Genomic DNA, 12,732 nt, shown 5'->3' with positions numbered 1-12,732 from the left:
TTAATATTCTGAAAGCCAATACTTTGAAGATGTATAAGTGAGGGGTCGTGAGTAGTCAAAATTACCTACAAATCATTGTACACACGTGTACATATTATTCTATTTTTATGCATCTCTGTGTGATTTTGTAGCTACAATTCAGACTAATACACTACCAGAAGTGGAATAAGTACTCAGATATTGTAGTGAAATTAGAAGTACTCAATATTGTACTTGAGTAAGGAATAAGTACTCAGATCTTGTACTTGAGTAAAAGTAGAAATACCAGAGTGTTTACAGTAAAAGTCCTGCATTCAAAATGTTCTTCAAGTAAAAGTAGAAAAGTATTATAAAAATATAGTGAAAGTAAAGACAGTAAAAGTAGTCGTTGTGCAGATTGGTCCATTTCAGATATATATATGATATGTTTTATAATGATTGATCATGAAAGTGTTCTCAAAGCTGGTGAAGGTGCAGCTACTTTGAATGGCTTTTTATTCTGCAGAGTAGCTTGTGGATTTACTCCAGGTGGAACTAAAGTCTGATTCAACACTTGATTATATTTCACATCATTCATCCACATCTGTGAAGTAACTAAAGGTATTACATACATGTAGTGAAGGAAAAGTACACCATGTACACCTCTACCTTATGTTCACTTCCAACCTAAAAGTACCTCAAAAATAGTAATCAATAATGTATTGAAAAGTTATTTGCTGATTGGTTTTTATATCGGCTCAGCCAGGTTATATGGGAGGCCCAGTCTACGTACACTCTAACAACAAATGCCTTGGCTTAACAAAGAAAATCAAGGCAATAGGTTGCATCGATGGTTATTGAGTTAAGACAACTTCTATTGAAATGTTGTTAAAGCAACAAAGTTATTTGGGTTAGGGGAGAAGGCTTTTCCTCTACAATCAGAGGTGTTTTCAATTACCACTCACTTAATAATTGGTAGCATAAACACAAGTTTTTAAGTTGATTACTCCAAAGTTCCAACTTGTTTTACCGTATTATTTAAATATAATCTTAAATTGTATGTACTTAATTACCACATGTTGAACATGAACACATGTTTTTAAGTTGACAACTATTTATAAATTAAGTTGCTCCAAATAATATTGTATTCAATAGGGTTTTTCTCTTAGCTTTTTCATGTTTTTGCCTTTAAAGAAAGAAATTAATTGATTCCACAACAAAAATATTAGGCAATTCATTTTTTTTTTTTTTTATTTTTTTGAACTGCAGGTGTTTATTTCAACACATGATGTTTCAAAAGGAGAGACTTCATTTAGTTTGAATATTGCCTGAAGACAGTTGACGTAATTTCCATTGTGTGCACACCTAGACCGGACTTAAAGACAGACAGGTTTTTATTGTTTGGACTTAAAAGACGTTCCTCTGACCAACGCTGACCTCATTTTGTATGTTGATGGGTCTGCCTCTCGCGACCAAGGGGGCACTAATTTATTTGTTTGTTTTTTTTTTTTGTTTTTTTTTCCTGTTGTTTCAGATTCTGCTGTTCTCCGTTCTGGACCGCTTCCATGCCACCTCTCAGCACAGGCAGCAGAGCTCATCGCACTAACTGAAGCCTGCACGTTTGCAGAAGGCAAACCGTGACTATTTACACTGACTCACGATATGCTTTCGGGGTAGTACACGATTTTGGGGCTATTTGGAAGTGTAGACAATTTCTGAAATCTGATGGCAAACCAGTACTTAACCATGTACTGGTTGCAGGCTTACTAGACGCCATTCTGCTCCCATCTGAGGTTGCAGTCTGTAAATGTGCCGCACACGCAAGCAGTACAGACCCAGTTTCCCTAGGAAATGCGTCTGCTGACTCAGCCGCAAAGGCAGCTGCCCTGATTCCTCTCGCACCTCACGCACACTCATTTGTTAAAATCCCTGTCTCCTCCTTTACTGACAAAATGTCATCACTAACTTCCATGCAGCAGCTAGCTACGCCAGTTGAGAAAGCTCAATAGAAGGCTGCTGGGCTGTTTTTTGGGTTGGCCCAAATTCCAATCCATGTCTTCCCAGACATTTTTTTTCCCTCATTTCGCTAAGTTGACACATGGGTGGGATCATGTGTCAAAAGGGGGGATGTTAGAGTCTATAAATCAGGAGTGGTTCACAAGGGGGTTCACAGTAACAGCTCAAAAGCACTGTGAAGCATGCTAATCTGCATTATGCAAAATTACAAACTAACAAAATGCTGTGCAGACACAGGTCTGTCATGGACACAAGCTCTGCCCATTGTGCTGATGTACATGAGGATGCGGAAAAGAACACGGAGTCAACTCAGCCCATTTGAAATCCTTTTTGGGGCTCCTCCACAGACTCAAGGCTCCAGGATGTCCTCTTCCCTCCACAACTTTGTGTGAGGATGCTATGTTGTCATATTGTGTTAACCTATCATCCACTTTAGCGACTGCCACTGGTCCGCTTCACCGCCTTCAACCGGGCGACTTCGTGCTGGTCAAGGATTTCCGGAGAAAGAGCTGGAAATCCAATCGTTGGCAAGGTCCCTACCAGGTGCTTCTCGTCACCCAGACAGCGGTCAAGGTCGCCGAGAGAGCTACATGGGTCCACGCCAGCCACTGCAAGGTCGTGGTCACAGGAAAGGAGAAACGATAGAAACAGATGACAACAAGTGACATATCCAAGTCACCAACAGATGACAACAAGTGACATGTCCAAGTCACCAACAGATGACAACAAGTGACGTGTCCAAGTCACCAACAGATGACAACAAGTGACGTGTCCGAGTCACCAACAGATGACAGCAAGTGACGTGTCCTAGTCACCACCAGCACCACACTTGCACTACATACACCAAAACACACTACACACAAGGTGTCACGAGCGAGTGCCAGCTGAGCGGTTCCATATGCTCTCTGGTTCCTCGTTTGTGTTATCAGTGTGCGAAGTCTGACGGTCCGGGTCACGAAATCGACCGAGAGAATACACACACACACTCCATGGAACATTTCCCCCTCGTGATGAGGGCTCGCCTGGAGAGACGACAACGCAACCGTGAGCAATGTGAATGCTACTGGAGAGCCTGGACAATCATAGAATGGTTCCTCTGCATACTTGCCATGATAGTTGTGTTAGGACTAGTCCTATATTTTATGTATCAATTTCAGCACACAGCATGTCAGCCAAAATCGAGGTATCTAAGAGGTACATGGGGAAAGCAGGGCGAACCACATTTATTTTATTTTGTTGTCTGTCTGTATGTATCCGGCGCCGACCCGTGTGGCACATTTTACATAGACATCGCGCCCAAAACTCAGACCCGGAAAAGCGTAAGCAACCTTTGACGCCACTGTTGACATCCATAGGTACATCTACATTTAATCTATACATAGGCGACCATAGCAACATTGATGTGGGTCAGACCAGTAGTGGGATCACCGGTAACGTCTGGTGGCACACTCTGAGATCATTCTTGCAGGCCGCAGGACAAAATGGGTCATGTTATGCATGCACCCTTTTCCCCCAGGACTCATCAGTGTCCGTGCCAGTTCGTCCGCGCTCTCTGACCCAGGTTGAACACCTCTGCGCGTTTATGGCTCTGACAAGGCCCATCAAGGGTGAAGACAGCGTAACCGAGTGGCGTTATGCTAGGCAGCTTCCCCCACCATGCAGTAATCGGTCTGACTCCTCTTTGCGTGCATCCACGCTTGACACCACATACGCAAAGTACCAACCCGTCAGCCATGTGCACCCTAGTCATTTGAGAGGGATGAAACACAGCCTCTGCATCCAGAGAGTTTACCACAAAACGTCTCTTACACCACATTATTTTTTCCTAGGCACTACTACTGGTTGTACTCGCATCCTACGGAACACATGCGGTGACGGTGCTCACAAAATCTCGTATTGTCACATATCTGGTGCCCCTGAGAGAATCCTTTCTAACGTAGCATTCCCTGATGTTAAACATATTTCCCTCCAACTGGCGTGGCCCAGTGATTCTGGGTTTAGCGCGCCAGAAGATTACGTTTGGTTGTGCGGCAACAAGCTCTATCAAGTTCTGGCTCCCCTTTGGATAGGGACATGCACTCTAGTGGATTTGAATCCAGCAGTCACTGTACTCACGTCCTTAATGCACACGACACATCATTACCCAGAGTTCCAACACCCCGACCACCACAAGGTAAAAAGAGATATGACGTCCGCTGGAGCTAAATTCATGGGTGGCATGTTCCCATGGTGGGGTACAGTAAACAATGCCCATAAAATAGATACCTTACACGTCCGGCTAGAGAATCTGACTTATGAGACGACTCAAGGCTTCCAGGCATTGACCCCATTCATAATAGCCTCTAGGAACATGCTCATGCAGCATCAATTCGCTCTTGACCTTTTGTTCGCCTCAAAGGGTGGCCTGTGTCATGTGATCGGTGACTCCTGTTGCACTTACATTCCCGACGCCACCAAGAACATCACTGACACCGTGCTGCATCTTAACAACCTGTTAGCTGACATGAAAGCTGATGACATATCCAACGCAGGGGGCTGGGACTGGTGGGCCTGGCTTACATCAGGCGGGTGGAAAGCATGGCTGGCTAGTATAGTTACACCCCTGGCGATCATTTTTGGCCTATTAATCAGTTGTACCTGTTTGATTATCCCAATACTGAAGAAGTGCGTTTCCAGCATGGTGTCCTCAGCTTTCGTTCAGTATACTACTATTCCATTACAAGACAATCCTTTGCGCCACAGTGAGATAGACCAGCTAGAATCAGAAGAGTCTGGTTCCGACACTACAATATAATCATGCGTACCCTCTTCTCTTATTCTCTTATGCTTACATTATATTGGAGTCTGTCCTCCACAAAAACAGCCAGTTTTCTATGATATATTTGTGATGTGTTTACTTAAACCAGCGATGGAGTGTATTCATTGATGTGTTATATCAGTCTATCCTATCATTTGTTTTTTCTATTGATCAAGTATGATCAAAAGGGGGGAATGTAGTGGAAATTTTTATTATTATCATCCTTATTATTATCCTTATTATATCTTTCATATGTTTAAACCAAATGCTTCTTATTTCCTCTTGTTGTGCTTTTACCATTATTATTCTATTATATTCTCTTATGAGTTTCCCAGTCTCTGCAAGGCCACAGCTGTTTCAGCAGACTGGGAGACTCATACACAGTCAGACACATCACGAACTTCCCTGCTCTGAGAACCGTTATGCTATCTACTCAAGGCCACTGCTTTTCCATTGTTCTGCGCACTCTCGCGCAGACTATCTTATACTCTGTGCGACTTGTGACATTATTATATTATTATATCGTGTATTTGAAGCTTCAAATAAATAACCAAAAGACAGCTTTGCTTGATTCACCATTTATTTGTATTGTTCATTTGACTTGTACTCTCCAGCGCTGTGTTGGGTCCTAGATTTCCATAACAGTACTTACTTCCGGGTGTACAATTCTCCGTTATCCAATGGGAATGGATGCTCACATTGCATTTAAGGGCAGCCGACACAAACGAATGCCGTGCTTCCATGAGCGTCAAATCCCGACGCAGATGGGAATACATTGCAATCAGTTGAAAGCTATTTGCGTCCCTTTATGACGCTGAAGGAGCCTAGGAGCGTCACAACTGCACGCCACGGGACCCTGACTAAACGTCGCTCCTGGACGATTATGGAGTAAGAGTGTGTTGTAATGGCAGCCTTATTATCAATTTAGTACTTGTGCCAGTGCTCATTTCATTGTTGATTTGTCAGGGTTTGAGTGGCTCTTCCCACATTGTGTGTGTGTGTGTGTGTGTGTGTGTGTGTGTGTGTGTGTGTGTGTGTGTGTGTGTGTGTGTGTGTGTGTGTGTGTGTGTGTGTGTGTGTGTGTGTGTGTGTGTGTGTGTGTGTGTGTGTGTGTGTGTGTGTGTGTGTGTGTGTGTTTTGTTAGAGACAAACCCTGATACTGTCGGGCTCCTGACCTAGATATTACAGTCCACTCCCGGTTTCATTTCAATTTCCGGTTTAAATCCAGTGTGCTTCTATTGGCCCTTTGTTTGCATTGTCTTATGTGACCGGGTGCTTAAGCAAATGAATGCAAATCTGTGGATGCAAATTTGATGGAAAGTGCCATGTTGACCAGGGTTGGGGGTTGGATGGAGAAGAAGGAGAAAGGCAATATAGAAACAGAAATGGAGAGAGGTGTGTATTTGCTGAAATTCTTATTAGTCCATTATGTTTGCCCTTTGCAACCTTCTCCCCAGGCAGTGATGAAAGCACACACATCACCTCAGTAGTTAAATAAGAGTCTCAGAGACTACATTTTCTTTCTCAGAGACTCAATTTTCTTTCATTTTAATTCTCTGTGACTCGGTCTGCCTTAATGCTCATCAGTTTCAGAGCAGGTGGTACCCTTGTCAGGCTCTTTTATAGCCAACAAGCCACACCAATAACAGTTGATTTGTGCAGAAGTAAAACAATATTTTTTCGAAAAACTCTTATGTTACTCTATGTGACAAACCCCTCGTAAACATGAGAAATGTGCTGACTTTAAGCCAAGCACTGCTGGAGATAAGGGCTTTAGCAATTACGACCCTCCATAAAAGTAGTATTTCAAACCCATGCAGCTGTCGGACAACATCAACAAAGTTGTATTGTGCCATGATGATGCCTCTATTGCATGTTTATTTCAGTATTTTTTCAAAAAGTCTTGAGAATAGCATCCACACACAACTGATATCAAACTACAATTGTTTGAAGCTTGCAGTGTGAATGTAAAACCTTCCGTAAAAAATTCCACAAAATATAAATTGTCCTCACATTTATCTGCACCAGTGTGAACACTTTCTCTCCCCCCTGCTAGAGGAGAGGAAGGGAGGGAGGACTGAGCTGTAGAAAACAGTTTGACCGCCAGCATTCCACAATCACATCTTTCAGACTCACTACCTCTGTTTCTTTCTCTCTGTTTAATCTTTGGTGTATTTTTTTTTGGCCGGTAATATTGCTTTTATCTTCTACTATCTTATATCTAATGTATTTTCTGCCTGTGCTGTTCAATCTGCCTTCTGCTGATTACATAGAGTAGCCTCTACAGAACACACACACACACACACACACACACACACACACACACACACACACACACACACACACACACACACACACACACACACACACACACACACACACACACACACACACACACACACACACACACACACACACACACACACACACACACACACACACACACACACACACACACACACACACAAGCATGCTGTGAGAAACAGGAACAGGCGATGGGGGGGTTGCTTCCTGTCTAGCTGTAGATCTCTGTGTGTGTGTGTCTGTCTGGCATGCGTCCAGGTAGTGCCGGCGAGAACGACGGTGGAGAGATTTTAGTTTTATTGGTCACACAGGAGGCGCTACATGAAACAAGCAACAGTTAACTTCCAGTTGCTGAAGTTACATGAACAGACATGCATTTTAAAGTTGTTAATCTCTGAAGTAGTTCTGTGTCAAAACGTCTAAATTGTCTAAAATGTGAAAATTTTAAAATCACAGATAGTTACGTATTATTTCAGTCAGACTTCATACTTTCTGCATGCATGCTGCACTGTCGCTCTACACAAGATGTCGCTGCAGGAAGAACAGTAAAAACTCTACAGGAGCAGGATCATTTTTGTTTAATACAGACCTCACTACATACAGGTTTATTCTTGAAACACAGAATCTTTTTGTAATCATCTTCAGAAAAAACAACGATTAAATGAATTTGCTTCTTGCTTGAATGTGAGATGAGAGGCACAAACTGGGGTGAGAGGAAAATGTGCAGTGGCAAATCATTATTTCTCAACATAAATTAGACAGCTTGAGTAATTACTTTTGCAGATTAACAATGTACACAAAACATGATCATTTCACACATATATATATATATATATATATATATTGCATTGTTACATATTAGACATTTTTGTTAAATACCATTTTTTGCAGCACTGGTAATGTTTTTTTATGTGCATGTGGATTTGCAGTAGTTGGGCCTCTTCCACTTTTGTAATGCAATCCTTTTTGCCTCTGGGTCATCTACTCCAGAAATGGGAAATTGTATTTCCTAATATGGGCTGGCTCTGTCTTCCCTCTAAGAATAAGATTGTTCACAGAGCTGTATAGTTTAAAAAGAGCAGAACACTGAATGTCCAAATTGACCAATCAGAGTCGAGTATTCAAGCAGTGTAATATATTTAATAGATGGTTGGCATTGGCAATATTAAAATGATTTTTGTACTGTATTTAGAAACTATCTTAGAAGTGCAGACACATAATAGCACAAGGCAGCAATGCTCTATTTCTGCCACAGGTGAGATCAACTGTAAACGCATTGTTACAGGGTGGAGCTGTGTTCACCTTATTGTTTCCAACATTAGGTCTATCACAATAGCCGGGAACTGATCTGTTTTCTAATGTGACGTGTGGGTGTGTCTTGTGTTGCTTGGTGGACACCTGACACCTGCAGAGACGATAAACCTGTTCCCATCACTCCTCTGTCTGTGTGAGATCCGTTGAATGGGGGGTCAGTTTCCTGATGAGCTGAGGACGATGGGATTGCTTTATTGTTTAAACAGACACTAGCTGTGGGCCTGTGTGAGCGTGTAAGTGTGTGTGTGTGTGTGTGTGTGTGTGTGTGTGTGTGTGTGTGTGTGTGTGTGTGTGTGTGTGTGTGTGTGTGTGTGTGTGTGTGTGTGTGTGTGTGTGTGTGTGTGTGTGTGCTGTTACATGCAGCGATGCCTTGTTGAAAATTACAACAAGCTGCAGAAGGGTGGCATCCAGGTGGTAGACCATATATAAAAACACAGAGCAAAAGTTATGCAGGGATTTTTAGTTGTATGATGATATCCTGCAGAAGACCTCGTTGCCAATCAAAATCAAGGGTCCAATTTAAAATTGTTTTGGAAAATGAGTATTATATTTCTCGAGAAAAGAGAAAAAATGCAAACCGCTGCCATTTTATGGATATTTATTCGTATTCGGCTGAAATACACACCAAAAAACTATTAAACAAGTGTAATGGAGACATAAAATGCAAGAAATGTATGTGTGTGTTTGTGTGTGCACGCAACTGTGTGTGGCAGTCCATTGTATTAAGTGATACAATGTAGTATTATCAAACTACAGATTCCACCCATTCTTGTCCTCCTGCCTGCACAACACTTTATGTATGTTTTTCTTGAGAGTTGGCATATGTGATAACGATTGTGAATATGTATGAGGGTGCGCAAACTGCGTGTGTGCAAATCTGAATGTGTGCACATACTCTCAGAGTACTTTGTGGTCTAACGAGAATTTTTGTCCATGGTAACCTTCCATTCTCACCCAGCAACAGGAACGGGTATCCTGAGGCTTTTTAAAAAAAGAATATTAATGGCCTTGTTTCATGATGTCTGCTTTCATAATAGACATGGGAGGATGAAGCAATATTATTGTAGTTGGTGTACAAATGTTTTGCTTAACTTTGATTCTAACATTCTCCATGTAGGCTACTGACGGTCAGTGAAAAGTCAAGTGTCAGAAGCTCTCTACAATCTTCTCTCGAGATTGACAAAGGGTCCTTTTTTGGTTATTTTTCAACTCAATTCTCCTCACCTTTCATGGAAGGAACTACACAAAAGGGGTTACTGACTTTATGAGAGCTATTGCAAGTATACAAAGCTTTGAAATAGGTACAACATTCAAATTGAGCGGACCAAGCTTTTGTTCGTATTCCACTTGTAAAGCTAAAGCTAGCGAGCTAGGCTAACTAGCATCAACTCGGAAAGATGAAGGTTTTTAGAACTGATTCCTACTAGGTGTCAATACAATTGCAGTCTTACCTTGACTTGAAGATGAAATCCATTTGCCTATCCTTCTGGACAAAAATCTCTATTACTTTTTTGTAAAAGTCCTCCTTATGTTCTTGTAGTTTCAAAAGTCTATCATAAATCTAATCTAATCAATAGATTTATGATTCGAAAATGATAAAAGTAGGGTAGACATGTGGATATTATCCGGCTGAACAAAACGTGCATTTATCTAACAGGTACGTTTCCCACAGACCTTATTTGGAGCTATTTTCAAAAATCCTATGGAGAAATCTCATTGCTTTTTTGTCGAGGGAAGCCATGCGCAGCTTACTTCCGGGTTTTAGGATGCCTCACTGCAGCTCTCTCGTCTCCTCTTCACACACCACACTTTTCGCGGCACACCTACTTACAGCCAATCAGCTCTGAATTATGTGAGATGACGTATGGTGGGGATGGCAGCACTTTGCCCCTATGGTCATTATTTTTTTGCCACACACACTAAATAGGAAAATATTCTGAGCATGCGCAGTGTAGTTTTTACAGTCACCTTTCACTTAGACAGAGAGAGGGAGGGGCAGGATCGGGTTTTGTCCAAGCGGCAAACTCTGGGGAACAGCCGGGAAGCCAATACGGAAGTGCCACACACTGCAGTTCATACATGGGCCGCTAGGGACTGGCTGCAGAAAGGAGCAATTTACATAGAACCCCATGTTAAAATTTACAGCAGAAAAAAACATGTTTCTACCCATGGATGCAATAAATATTATTATCGATATAGTTAGATTCCACCTTCATGATTATGAATCTGTGAGTGAATTGTTTTCTAACACGACCCTTTTATTTATATTAGGTCTTAAAGTTTTTGCATAAATTAGGGCGTGGTCACGTTGATGGACACGTACATGCCTCACTGTCAGCTAACAGCAACTTGTCCACTCTGCTAGGCTACAACCATAGAGGCTACAACGTTAGTTAGTCATAGTACTGTACTTGACCCTTTAGCTTTAGCCGTGTTCGTGGTGATTGTGCCTTTTAGGGAATATTGTTACAAATACCAGACAATTAAAATGTCGTGCTGTGCGCTTGAATGTACTAACAGAACTTCCAAGAAGTCTAAAATGATAATATTATACATGTTAACCCCGTTCGCAGGTGTGTGTGTGTGTGCGTGCTTGGTAGCTTAGCTTGTTACTTATTAGCCAGCTAAGGACGTAACCCTTTATGCATACATATACATTTTAGTTTATGATTCAGCCTTGGGTAAGACTTTTATAGTCTATGGCTATGACGCCCATAATGCTAAACGGGAGCAAATGTTAATAGGGGACCCAATTATCCCAGTGGTGGCCGCCGGAGCTAACGGAGCCGCAGGGGCTAGCTCCAGCCGGCGTCCCGGAGCTAGCCCACTGCGGCTCCGTTAGGTCCGGGCGATGGAGTCCGTCTTTTCTCAACGTGTGAATGACAAGCATTAAGAATAACAAAATATAGCTAATTCTCTTGCAGATTGTCTCATTTGATTATGAATGTAACCTTTATATAGGGGAACTACACTGTTAGCAGTAACTTGGTATGCATGTATTTCATTTTAGCGTAGCTTCTTAGCCTGAGCTAGCTCTGTTTACTTCCAGTTCGGAGGCAGCAGGTCCCGCCTCCGCCTCTTTGCCCTTATTTGGAGCAGGCGGGATTAGACTCTGACGTCACAGTCGAGCCGTTAGTGGCCGACTCCGCCTACTAAGGGCTTCACGGCAACTCTGCAGAATCCTATGGGTGACGTCACAGACACTACGTCCATTTATATATACAGTCTATGGTTTTGTCCCACATGGCTCTAAACAGCTCAATAGGCACACACTGTAGACACTAATTAGAAGAACACAGACTAAAACAGCAATGTACAGACGAATCAGATGATTAAACATGATCTTAAAATATATTTTATATATTTTTTAATTTATTTTTTGCATTTTGTTGTAATCATTATTTGTAATACTTTCTGCACTAGGTGGGGCTGTGCCTGCCCCTAATGACCAATCGCCACTGCATGTGCTCAGTCTCACTAGCCAATGTGTCACCCTGCCCTACAGAGTCTGTGCCCACCACTTATCAGGTAAATGCTAACCATTTTACTAATTATAAGCACAACCTACAATAACGTTTAAAATTGTAATGTTAAATTGTTTACATCAGGTTGGACGGATGGCATTCCCTTTATTCAATAAGTGACGACAACCTCCTTATCGTGGCCGAGGCCTGGAAAATGCAAAGAATTATGGTCTGCATAACGAGCCTTGACAATACCCTCTTCATTACCTCGTGCCTGTCCCAAATAACTGTCTTCTTATTACCCCACAAAATAATCCCATAATGTCGCCATGGTAACATCGGACCACTGAGCACAAGGGATAAACAAGGAACATAACGTCCTGAGGTCATAATGTAAACGTATGAAACTGACAAACCTTTGCTTGTGCGATAATTGTTAAGGTATCAGTCAAGTGTTGATTTTTCAGCCATCATTTATTTGCAAATGGAAAGTCTCTATGGGTGAGATGTTTGTCGACTCAGCCCCAGAGCTGATATGCTTTTAGAGATGGGTGTGGCATTGTATAAACACCCACCTTCAGCTGTCAATTAATGCAAACTATTTAAAAAAAAAAAGACTATTCTTGTCCTGAGACTTTGTGTCACCATTGTGGCAAGCTGATTTACTCTGGACAGAGACTAGCTGTTTTCAGTTTTTACAGACTTTGTGCTAAGCTAAATTAAGCCAACCAGCTGCTGGCTACATATTTACAAATAAACACGAGAGTGGTATCGATCTTCACATTGGTATTGGAATTCGTATTCAAATTAATGCCACGAAAGCCAATAAACGTGCGATAGGCTGAATGTTGTTTATCTTTTTCTTTAACTTTTTCAACC

The sequence above is a fragment of the Pseudochaenichthys georgianus genome, chromosome 8 (assembly GCF_902827115.2).
Source record: "Pseudochaenichthys georgianus chromosome 8, fPseGeo1.2, whole genome shotgun sequence".
NCBI lineage: Eukaryota > Metazoa > Chordata > Actinopteri > Perciformes > Channichthyidae > Pseudochaenichthys > Pseudochaenichthys georgianus.
Note: the sequence above shows the minus strand (reverse complement) of the source record.